The sequence below is a fragment of the Amblyomma maculatum genome, chromosome 7 (genome assembly GCF_055883805.1).
Source record: "Amblyomma maculatum isolate TAMU_Amacu chromosome 7, ASM5588380v1, whole genome shotgun sequence".
Classification (NCBI taxonomy): Eukaryota; Metazoa; Arthropoda; class Arachnida; order Ixodida; family Ixodidae; genus Amblyomma; species Amblyomma maculatum.
Window position 1 is genome coordinate 131,629,161 of NC_139350.1, and position 11,970 is coordinate 131,641,130.

The following is an 11,970-nucleotide window of genomic DNA, read 5'->3' on the forward strand; positions in this document are numbered from 1 at the left end:
ACGCCCGTCACGAACTGTAAACACGTTTCCTCGTTCCGGGGACTAGCAGACCTGAATTTTTCTCTGAACCCTTCCTCTGCCATACGAAAGCGAATGATGAGAGCCTGCCAGAGCTTACTGTGGTCCAAGCACTCGAACTCAGACACGCGACTAAAAACACTGAGTGCTTCGGCGCTTAAACACAGACTAAGGGCTGTGGCCGGGTGGTCGCGAGGCCAACTGCGACTCTCAGCGACGAGCTCGAAACCCATTAGACAAGGATCAAGGTCGTATCTGCCCTCATTAGAAACCGGCATCAACCTGTGTGGGATTATGCGTTCGGGCCGAGCAACTTGATCTTCCTTCGTTTCTGACCTTGTTTCTCCGATGCTCTATAGCGCAGTTGCCGGGCTATTCAATAGGTCTCGTCGGCGCATCTGTAATTCCATTTCTTTCTCCATCTCCACCATCCGGAGTTTGGACTGTCCGTGGGCCTTCTGCGACACTAGTCCTGCCTCCTCTTTCCACCGCACACGTTCTTAATTGCCTTCTCTACGATGAGCTCGCTCCTGGTTTACCTAAGCTCTTGACCCTCAAAGCCAAAAGTTCGGTCATTCTCAACAAGTCATTTCAACTCTGCTTCGGCCATCTTTTGTGGGAAGCGCTATGCAGTGCTAGGACACAGTACAAAAAAAAAATGCACCCACTCCTCTCTCCCTCACCGACATTTCGTTGACCAGTCTTGTTCGCGGACACCAATTAAGTCACAAACCCCCGCACGTACGGTCAACAGAGGCGCGGGATCCCCTTTGCGGTTACCCGCCGTACCTCTATGGGGTTTGAGGACACTGTTAAAAGTTAGGTCGGTCAACCCGTGATGTACGTGTGTAGGTGTGTTATTTAGGAATACATTTGAACAAAAATAACGCACGACACAATAGTGATAAACGACGACTCGGTAAATGGCAAGAGGGAAATCCGATAATGAACAAACACTGCGATAAAGGAAGACTATAAATATAACAAAGCAAGTATTGCAGATATATAGTAAGTAATTGACACTGAAAACACATCGTAAAATACAAAGCCAGATCAAGGTTTAAGCAAAGGCGGAAACAATATTTAATTAAACGAGAGTCTGTGGCAAGAAGGAATTCTCACGGTTTTCTTTTTCGATGAGGCGTCGTAGTCGCAGAGTTGATCACTAGCGGCGGCCGCACAAGATGCGGAAGAAACGATAAGTTGATCGCGAGCATGATGAAAAAAAAAAAAAAGACTTTCCCAAAGCGATCGGCCGTGAGTATGGGCAGAGAGACTGCATCTCCCCACAGCGAACTGCCGTGGACGCGCTGCGGCCTGCCTTTTATGATCCCCTCGGCAGGTTGCGCTTGGCCCATCGTCAAGGATGTGCGCTGGCCGGTCGCTGTCCGGGAGGGTCATGTCTAAGCATGCTCGGAGGAGCGGGGAGATCCCGTAATTCGCGGTCTATACGTGAGGCAGCTTGTGACAACCACCAAGGAGGTCTTCAGTGACATGTACATACGAATTATACGGATAACATGAAAACAATAACACAATTTCCTTCTCGAACAGAGCCTAAATCGGTGAAAGAGCCCTTCGGGCGCTTCGCACGTTTAGAGTTTTGACGAAAGACACAAGAAGCGCACAAAATTCTTGTCTTTTTTCCCCAATTGAGTTTATAAGAAACGTCAGTTGGAACGCGCCAACATGCAGCATTTGGAAACAGATAACAATAGGTTAAAGTCACATTTAGCCTCGTTATGGACGAACTCTTGTATGGATATTGTAACAGAAAAAAAAGGTATGTATCGTACACATGGACCATCGCCGACAAGTTAAGTTCCGGGTTGTGGGTCGGTGGATCGATTGCTCTGAAACCATCGTAATTTGAGCGGAGCAGAAAACGACCTGAAAATGCTAGTGATCAGAAGACCTCATTTTACTCGGTGGTCGTTCTCCAGATATAAAGCTCGTCCTGCTGCAATCAAACCCTTCACATATGTGTTTCAGAAATCTCATACACACTCCACCTTAGAGGGCTCTGATAAACACATAAGCTTCTATAATAGTTCCCACTTGGAGTTATGGATCGATTCTGCCTCGTCATACTATCAAAGATAGCAATGGTTAGCTTAGGTGGAAGCGTGATTGCTCCGCAGTGGCGAGAGTGCAGGGTTAACTTGCAGAAATTGTTGGAGTGTAAACATTTTTTGTAGATTTATTTATTATTTGTTTTTGACCAACCCTGTACTTTTGCTGAGTGTCCTGAGGACGACTACCGTGCGAGATCATTCGACAAGTCGCGTATCTCCTGCGTTCCTTAATTTTGCTGCAGCTCAATGAGCTAGTCCGTTTTCACGCAGTAATGTTGAAGATTTCCCCACGCCTGTATTACATAAGTACAGGCGTGGGAAATCGTATGCACCTTAATAAAAAATTATTTACAGTACGCCGCAGCCGCAGAGATAGACATTAACTCTGGAAGAGCCCTACAAATGCGTATCGCGCTTCCAAGTCCGGTAACGCAACGAAAATTGCTTGTTCGCTAATCTCCACTGTTAATTTTCGTATCTATTTCACGTGTGCATATGGACAGAACAGCAATTAATAACTGTAGAAGATACTTATAATTTCTTTCTTACTTTCACCGCGTGAAAGATTTTTTTAAGATGAAGAACTCTCTCCGTCTTTGAGCGTCAGATTTTGGTATAGCTTGCTGACATCTTTTCTGCGCCCACGACCCGGGCACATAACAGGCCCCATGTACGCAGGGCGTCATTACAACTTCTCGTAACATTGTGGTGTAGTAGCATGTATTTCAAATTTAGACTGCAATGTGGAAGTAGGTGAAAAAGAGCTTAGAGTGTACTTTTCTTTTTATTTCAGTATTATATCACGCTACCCGCGCCCAAAGCGCATCAGGGACTCTCCCAGACTGAACCATGGTGGCGGCGCCCGCACTTTGGTGGGCGGAAAACCTAAAAAACAAAGTGCAAAAAAGAAACAACCTTGTGCTATGCAATGTCCGTGCATGTTATTGAGCCCAGATGGCAGAAATTACCACCGAGTCATCACAAAATCGTCACCATCGCCCGCACAGAGCGCGTATTGAGTGTGATTGTATGACGCAATCAGCGCTTCTGGGCAGGCAACCATGCAACCCGGGCGCCTGACCTGCCGGTCGCCACCGCGCGATCTTGATAAGCTGCGCATGCGCGAAAAGAAAGAAGGTAGGCGAGGAGGATCTGTTTGTAGTCTGGCGGATGTGACGTAATATATTGCCTATTGTTGTTTTTTGCTTGCGTGTACTCTCGAACCCAGACGCTTTTTTTTTATCGCCGCCTCCGCAGCCGCAGGTGCCTTTTTTTTTTTTTCTCCCTTTTCAATTTTGGCGCGCAGTGGTACAAGCAAGCGGGAGGCTTGTTCGCGCCGCGTTGTTTCAGAATGACCGGACTGGAATGGATTCTGCAAATTAGATTGGGTGGCACGCATCCCTGCTGCTTTCTCCAAACTTTCGTGAGTACTGCGAAATACAGCGCAAAGCACGTGTTGCATTCCGTACTTGCCTCGCCAACCCATTGCACCGCTGCCCTCTCGTTACAAATTGTTTGGAATTTTTTTTCTGCATCGACGCGCTATTGTTTAGCGATCTCAATTATTTTTTTCTAATCTTGCTATGAGTCTATTTATCAGTGACTTCAAGTGAAGTGTAGAGGAACTAAGGAGCCCTTTTTCGTGCGCTTAAAAGCAGTCCCGGCGGCTCGCACGAAAGGGCTTTCCTTTTGTAGTTCATTTTCGAATACGCCTCCGTTTGGCCCCGGCTAGCCCTGTCCCAGCAAGAGCAACCATTTCTGTTTCCTTTCAGTATGTACCGAAATAATCTTGATGCACGGCGATTGTGAGATCTTGGCTTCGTCGCAGCTTCTGCTCATGGCCTCTCCCGATGGTATGAATTGTGCCTCATGAAAAGGTGAGTAGCACTTGAGTGCACCCGCTTGTAAAAATATGTGCTGGCAAAAACCGGTTGCTCCACAAGGGTGCTGATATATGTAATCAAACTCACCTTATTTATGAAGATAGTCCACAGCATGACTTTGATGTGGCCAGGGCATGAATTTCGATCAGCACCGCCACAGCCAAAGCAATAAAAAGCGGGGGAGTATCAAAATTAATGGTGGCCCAACAGCGAAAAAAATACAGAGACCAAGAAATAAACGAAACGAGACACACGAATAGCGCTGAACTTACAGCTGATTTTTTTTATTGGGAAGAATCACATCATATATACGCACACAGAGAAACAGCGCACATGCGCAACGTCAACGACCTCAAGTTTTGGTAAAAAGAAAAAAAAGCATTTAAAAGCACGAGTGCATCGGCAGAACTGCTGCCCACTGTGCAGCATATTCATTTCCCGAGGAGATAATGTGACAAAAGGCGTACTCACGCACCCTTTACTTTTTCTGATGTGAAAAGCTTTGGCTACTTCTCTAGTGCACTGGTAAGAATGAACGAACAAAACATCACTGTCATCAAAAAATGACGTGCATTCGCACATGGATCAGTGCTTCGCTAGGTTAGCTTCTTTCTTTTTCAGCGAATTAGCGTGCTCCATGAGCCGCACTTTAATGCATTGCACAGTCTGGCCTATGTAGGTAAGGCCACAGGACAGAGGGATTTGATATACTATGCCAGTCTTACAAGGAACATATCTATTTTCATGATTTATGTTGCACACATTTCTTCTGCCCCCTCGTGCATTCTTTGAACCGCGGCTCCCACTCTTTCTAGTTTGTTAGGAGAAGGAAACAGAACGTTTACATTATGCTTGCTTCCTACTCTTTTAATTCGGTGCAACAGAGTGTGTACATATGGCATGACTACTACATACCTTTCTTCTTCCTTCCTCCGAACACCTTTCCCGCCCTCACATGCTTGAAGACAATTTTAGTGCGCAGAGGACTTTGTCTGCACTCGAGACGAGAACTGAGTTCAGGAAACCAGCTTCCCTGCATTTGTCCGCCTGAGTTAAGAGACTGGACATCATTTTATGATGACAAGATTTCTTCACTGCCATGCCTAAGCATCCCGTAACAACACTACTTTTTACGAGCTTTGAATGAAAGGACCTGTAATTCAGAAGGGGCTTTTCACTCCTAGGTGAATACTGCCAACAGACATGGTGGGGTTGGAAAGACAACTTTAAATCGTGAAATTGTAAGGCTGTTTCTTGGGGGACTTCATGCGTGAGCCTTAGTCCCGACCCATTACGTGCAAAAACATCAAGAACATTTGACACAAATTCAGGATTCACAGAGCTAGCTAGCACCAGAAAATCCTCCACGAAACGGAAAATGTGCATGCAACAACTGGCTAAATCATTCTCAACTTTCATATCAACCCTGCTTAGATAAATGTCGCTGAGGATGGGAGCTATCTTGGCACCTATGCACACACCAGATTTTTGCGTATAAAGTCGACCATCTCACTCAAAAGACGTGTTACTCAGGTAGTAAGATAACATTTCCAAAAAGGATCCGGTTAAGGTTCCACACTCATTTTGGAACCAGCATGCATCATTGTCCTCCGTAATACATTGCTGAACATACTGGATGAGTTGAGAGTGTGAAAGAGATTATACAAATCAACCACATCTACGCTAAAACCAGCACTGTATACCAAGCTCTCATTTTGGAGCAAATCAGCAACTGCCTCAGAATTAGGAACGAGAAATGGATCCTTTACTTGAAGTGACGACAAATGTTTGCAAAGATAGTAGACACAACCAACTGCCATGAATTGCGGAATTCATACTTTCATTCATTATACTTTCTGTGTTGTAACAAAATCCTTCACATCTTACCTTTCCCAGGAGTGGGCATTTATTGCATTGTTCTGATTTCCAGGTCCTTCCCTGTCTTTGGTGCGTGTGCTGAAACAGGGATCCTTTGGAGGCAACCTGGGGCTTTCTTCTGTGCTTTTGATTCTGCCTTAGTTTCCATCGGATAGCTGTGGCTGGTACGTGTGGGCAAAGGCGTTTCATATTTGCAGACCAGCATATATATGGTCCAGTGCTTGTCAAGGCAATTTTTTTTGGTACAAAGTGTGATGCTGCTGCAGTTCCACAAAAAAAAAAAATGTTTTTACAATTTTTAGACAGCTTACCTTCAAGTTCTTCGATTTTGTAATGGTGTATATATGGTATGCTACCACTGTTTTTTTTTTTTTTCCTGTCATGCTAATGCATCAAGGATAATGCTAGGCTGTTATGGCTAGCATGATCTGCTAAGGTAAAGGTGCCGGTTTCATTCCACACCAACTGATACAGGTTGTGGGCTTGACCATCCTCAATTTCTTTTTAAAAAATCATAGCAAATTGTATTGCTATGAAGAATATTATCCCAGCTTGTTTTTGGCGAAAAAATATTTTCTGCCCGTGACCACCATCTTAAAGGAGTATAGACGCCAAATTTTGGTGGCATTTTTGTAAGACATTCCTGTATACGGATTGCCAAGTGGTTTTTGCCTACGACTGCTAAATAATTTTCAGTTCAATTTTCTTTTCTCGCCAATTTCGGTTTCAACAGCTGAGAGATGGCTGTGACATCACAATCAAGTCCAAGCCATGCACAGCATGAAAAAGCCGCAGTATAATCTCCAGCTCTTCAATTGTTGCGATTCTTGAGGCAGGTTGGCTTCAGCGTTGCAGTGAATTTAAACATCACAGGATATCACAATTTTTTTTCACCCGTCACGTGACCTAGACTTAACTTTGGCGTCACAGCCATCACACAACTTTTGAAACCGAAACGGATGAGGAAAGAAATTCAATGATAAATTGTTTAGCGGTCATAGGTGGATATCACCTGGTGCTTTCTGTACAGTAATACCTTGCACATCATTACAGCTAATTAAACACGAACCCAAAAATTAGGTGTCTATAGGTCTCCGCCATGTTTAAAACAAACAAAGCAATCAAAGTGGCGTGGCAGTCGTCTATGGCCCCAGAGCAGGCGGAAAGCACGGGAGCGGCACTGTGGTGCCACCCCACTGCTGTGGCCATACTTGCCAAGAGCGTGTTATTGTGATATGCAGGCACCTTTTTGGCAGATAAAATACCCACGCGCTGTGTGAATACAAAAGCAATACTTGGAAAAACTTCACGTACACAGCATGCATCGCCTTGTCCTGCACACCGTACCAGACCAAGAGCGGGTTCAAAGCGCACGAGCGAAGTTGTTGCTGCCTTGAAAATGAGTAGCGTTGATTGATATCTATTTGCTATTTGCCCAGTACATTAGCCGCGGAATGCGTCGAGAATTGCAAAGCTTTGGGTGCATACAAGAACTTTCAGTCGGGTAAGTGGAATGTGATTTTTCTCGCTCGTAAACAGCACACGCAAACCAGGTAGGAAGTATTCCGCTCAAAACATCATTGCATTCTCGGATGATTCTTCATATCGAGCATCAAATGAGCGTTGTTGGTAAGCATGGCAACAGTAGCAAGGGCACTGTGCCTTGGCACCGTACAGGTTTGCTTATCCTTGCATTATTCCTTTAAATCACCACGCTGCACGCCTATCTGTTCTGTTCGTGGAAGGTTATTGGCGTCAGCGTTTATAATTTCTTCATGGGTATTCAAGCTTTTTGCTTGCATTACAAGCTGCAGCGTCCACATGCTGGTTCCGTAGTTAGGGCTACCCAGTTCGGTCCCGGCCGCCGTGACCACGTTTCTATGTAGGATAAACTCTGAATGCGACAGTGTGCCATGCAGTACGTAGTTGATGTAAAGATCCTCAAAATCTGAAACAGGGGCCCATATGTCACTCGGGACGCTCAACCCCACAACTCGCATTCAAAATTAGCTGCAGTGAATACCACTCAAACCCCTCGGTATAATAAAATTCATCTCCAATTGAGCAAATCAGTGGCTGTCAGCACACGCACATTTCATCACAAAATTTAAAATAATTTGAGGTGAACAAAGCTAACGTTAGCCATACAATATAACCACGGAGGAGTGCAATACTGATCGCATGCGCAGCAGCTCACTATGCACATAATACATACAACTAGAAAGTGAAAAAAAAATTTGCTTCAGGAATTGCTTACATTATAAACAGGTCTACGCATTAATATACTGGCTGCCTCGTCAACATTTTACGTGCACTCACAAAATACCATTACGCGTCATAAAGAAGGCCAAACTCGAGTTATTCATGGCCTTTGAGCCCATAACCGCTCTGGCGTAAAGGTGTCGGTATCCAGCCTTCGCGCCACACTGCGATGGCCCACTGTTTACGGCGACCTTCGCCCATAAGAAACCTGTGCAAGCTTACTAAACTTTGCGTTCTTTGCCTTCCAGCACATGCCACGGTGATGCAACTAGTCAGCATGGTGCTTTGTTTTTTATTTTTTCGGCTGCAGCAAACCATCGCACAATCGCAATAGGCGAAAGCAACTGAAGCATTGTTTTTCCTACCACGCGAAAGTCTGTAATTACGACAGCGCTACCGCATCTTCATGACGTAGCCAGAGTGAAGGTGGTCTATACTCTTTTAAGCTTGCAAGTAATAGCAAAACCTAGTCACACAGATAAATTTGTAAAAAATTAACTTTTTGATGCATCACTATAAACAAAAATTTTCATATTAATAAAATGCATTGTTCTTTTGATGTGCAGGAAATAAACAAACTCTGCCTTATATTTGTTCAAATATAAATCATAAAATATGGTACAAAAAGCTGAAATTTTGAAATGTTTATCAAATTTTATATTCTTATGGTCTAGGCACTAGACTAGAGTGCCTGGGTTCGAATCTGACTGCCGGCAGCTGCGTTTCGATGGATGCAAAGCGGAGAGGCATCTGTGTGCTGTGCGATGTCAATGTATGTTAAAGATCCCCAGGTGGTCAAAATTACTCCGTAGCCCTCCACTACGGGGCCTCTCTCTTTCCGCTTTCGCTCCCATCTTCCTTCCCTTGTAGTGTGATTCAGGTGTCCACGGGAAAACTTTTCCTTTCCTGTAAACCAATTATTACTATTATAGTACTCAATCTATTTCTCCAACTTTTTTAGAAGACAAAAAGCCTATAAAAGAGATAAAACAACTTAAGGTGCACCTGCAAAAACATTATAAAAGAGATCAAACAATGTAAGGTGCACCTGCAAAAGTATTCTAAATCAGAGAAAATTACCTTATTGAGGTTTGAGGTTTATTCCTCCGTCAGTTATGTAATGAAGTGGCCCTATTAAAGATATGAAAAATACTAGTTTGCACAGAGCCATTCATTGCCATTTAATACTGAAAGTTTAATCAGGGTGCTTTTAAGTGAGAAAATAATTTCTCAAGTTGAGCCTTTGCAGGCAACCACGGTGTTGCTCTGTGCCTGCTCATCGCAGCAGCCCACTTTCTGCTGGCTGCGAACTAGCAGTCCACTGCTTGAGTGCAATGGTGCTTTAGGCCTGGGCACTGTCAGCTTTAAATGTGCAAATTTTTTGCAGTTATATATGTGTATTGTAAAGAAGAAGTTCTGATTAAGTGGACAGATAGCCGAGAAGGAGGAAGAGGAAGTGCTGTTGCGGACCAGCTGACTCAAAAGTTAAGCCACCACCGCTCCGGTTCTTCTCGCTACCAGTGCCCGCTACCAGTGCCTGGATCCCCACTTAACACTTGGTGGAGGTGCGGGGTAATATATATATATATATATATATATATATATATATATATATATATATATATATATATATATATATATATATATATATATATATATATATATATATTGCATGACACAGTACCATTCAATGGCATTTATTTTTTAGAGCTTAATCTAATTTGTGCTTTAGATGAAAAAAAAAAACATTTCCATTCAGCGATCGCTTTGAACCCTGGCGTTGCTCTGTGCTTGCTCTTCACTGCAATGGATGCTGGAGCTGACGTCAAGGAGACATGTAACAACACCTTGTGGGGGTTCTCACGGGACTCGGGCTCTTTGCTCAGAACGGAACGCCCCACCGCTAGCTCTGACCACATCCGTGGCAGGGAAGAACGAAACACTGAGGCAGAGCCACCGGGCTGGGCTGTTTATTGGGAGTGCCCAATTTTTATCCTTGGTCATAGCAGCATCCGCGGGCTCTGGCGTCGCGGCGTCGTCTCCCCCCGATGAGATGCTTTGCATCGATATTAGAGGGTAGGGGGAAGGAGGGGCCGCCCGGCACGCTACGCCAGGTCTCGCCCCTGCCCTCTCCGCCACTGCTTCAGGGGAAGGAGAGAGATGAGGTATCCCCGTGAGGCAGACAGAGCCGTGTCGTGCAAGCGTGGGTAATCTTAAATTCCCACACCCTCCTCCCTTAATCATGACCTCCACCTGGGTGCCGTTCTCCCCTCGGGAGTCGCACGGCTGGTCCTTCAGCAGGCCCATGTAATACAGGAATCAGGGCAGGGGTCGGGACTTGGGTTGTTGGGCTCTGCTCCTGGTGCCGCTGCCAAAGTGAGGCAGGCCACCCTCTATGCCGAGCGGGCCCCGCATGCAGGCCGTACATCCGACTCGTTCTGTTGAAATCCCCGTCGCCGCAGTCACGAGGAAACACAAGGGGGCGAATTATCATGGCTCGCTTACCGGTCATGGGCCGCCAGTACGCCCGTGGTGCGCTGCTCGCCCACGGCTGCGCCGACTTCCCGTAGGTCGTAAATCGGCATCAGACTCCATCCCGATAGGAGCTCCATACTGTTTTTGTTGAATGCCAGTCTCTGTGCTCGACCTCAAACCGAATATGGCACCTGCATTTGATAGCCCTCCTCGCAGCTGCGGGCAAAGAACAGTCTTCTTTGCAGCTTTTTGATCCGCATCTCAAATTACTTTGCGGGGAATTATGATCCTTCTGCTGTACCACAGCTTCATTTAAATTTTTCTTTGTGTCCGTGGCCTTCAGCAGATTCCTTTATTGTCGAAGCTGGCAGTGCCCAAGCCTAAAGCAGCATTGTATTGAAGCAGTGGAGTGCTGGTTCTGTGTATATTTGCAGCCGGCAGGAAGTGTCCTGCAGTGAAGAGCATGTAAGGAATTTACGGCGTTGCAGCGGAGCACCAGAAGAGGACCAGCGTGGCAGGCTTCTCGAACCGAGCAGCCTGTGCAGTGCTTGCTGGCTGTGAACGCCGATCTTAGCGCCTCCGCTTTACAGTGGCGCTGTGCGCTACAGGGCCCCCCCGACCAAACGGAGCGGCGAAATGTACGCGCCAACGAGGCAGGGATGAGGGTGCCTCAGCGGCAGGCATGTCGACAGATAAGCCAGCAACATCCGAAGGGAGCTCCTGGGGAGGTGTCTCCATATATTTGGGTTTAAGGCGATCCAGGGAGACTACCTCTCACGACCATCCAGCAGGATAGTCGCCGACTTTGTAGTCTTGTTGAGGACATGGTACGGGCCATCATAGGGGGGCTAAGAGGCGCCTTTACAGTGTCTCGCCTTAGAAAAACATGCGTCGAGGACGCAAGATCTGGGTGCACAAAGATCTGACGGTCAGGTGATAGAGGTGGGACTGGGTTTAGGTGTTGAATGCAGTCCCAAAGGCGTTAAAGGTACTGCAGGGGCTGGGACGAGGAAGCCGAAGGAACGAACAAGTCTCCGAGATGACTTCGGCCACCAAACAGCCAAGGTCGCGACGAAAAACGGTGCGTAGGCCAAGAAATACCATAGGAAGGTGACCAGCCCAGTGCTCGCGATCTAGGCGAGCAATGAGGGCAGTCTTGAGCTGACGATGGAGCTTCTCAACCATGCCGTTAGCACAAGGATGGTATGCTGTGGTGCGGCAGTGTTTAGTGCCGAGCAGACTGGTAAGGGAAGTGAAGAGGATGCATTCAAACTGGCGGCCACGATCCGTGGTAACAGCCAAAGTGGGAAATCCATGCTGAAACGAAGGCTTTGGCGACTGTTTGCGCAGTAATGTCCAGAGTGGGCACTGCTTCGAGC

The 11,970-nt window shown here is 46.1% G+C and overlaps 1 long non-coding RNA gene across 2 annotated transcripts; it reads left to right on the forward strand.

Moving 5' to 3' along the window:
* Nucleotides 1-3,305: 3,305 nt before the first annotated feature.
* Nucleotides 3,306-8,439, forward strand: LOC146184750 (uncharacterized). 2 transcript variants are annotated; one of them, XR_014708914.1, is made up of 4 exons: nt 3,306-3,516; nt 3,866-3,970; nt 5,907-6,018; nt 8,365-8,439. It is a non-coding gene; the product is annotated as an uncharacterized LOC146184750 (long non-coding RNA). The 2 variants fall into 2 exon arrangements; XR_014708913.1 differs by lacking the exon at nt 8,365-8,439 and having other exon boundaries at nt 3,325-3,516; nt 5,907-6,658.
* Nucleotides 8,440-11,970: the final 3,531 nt, after the last annotated feature.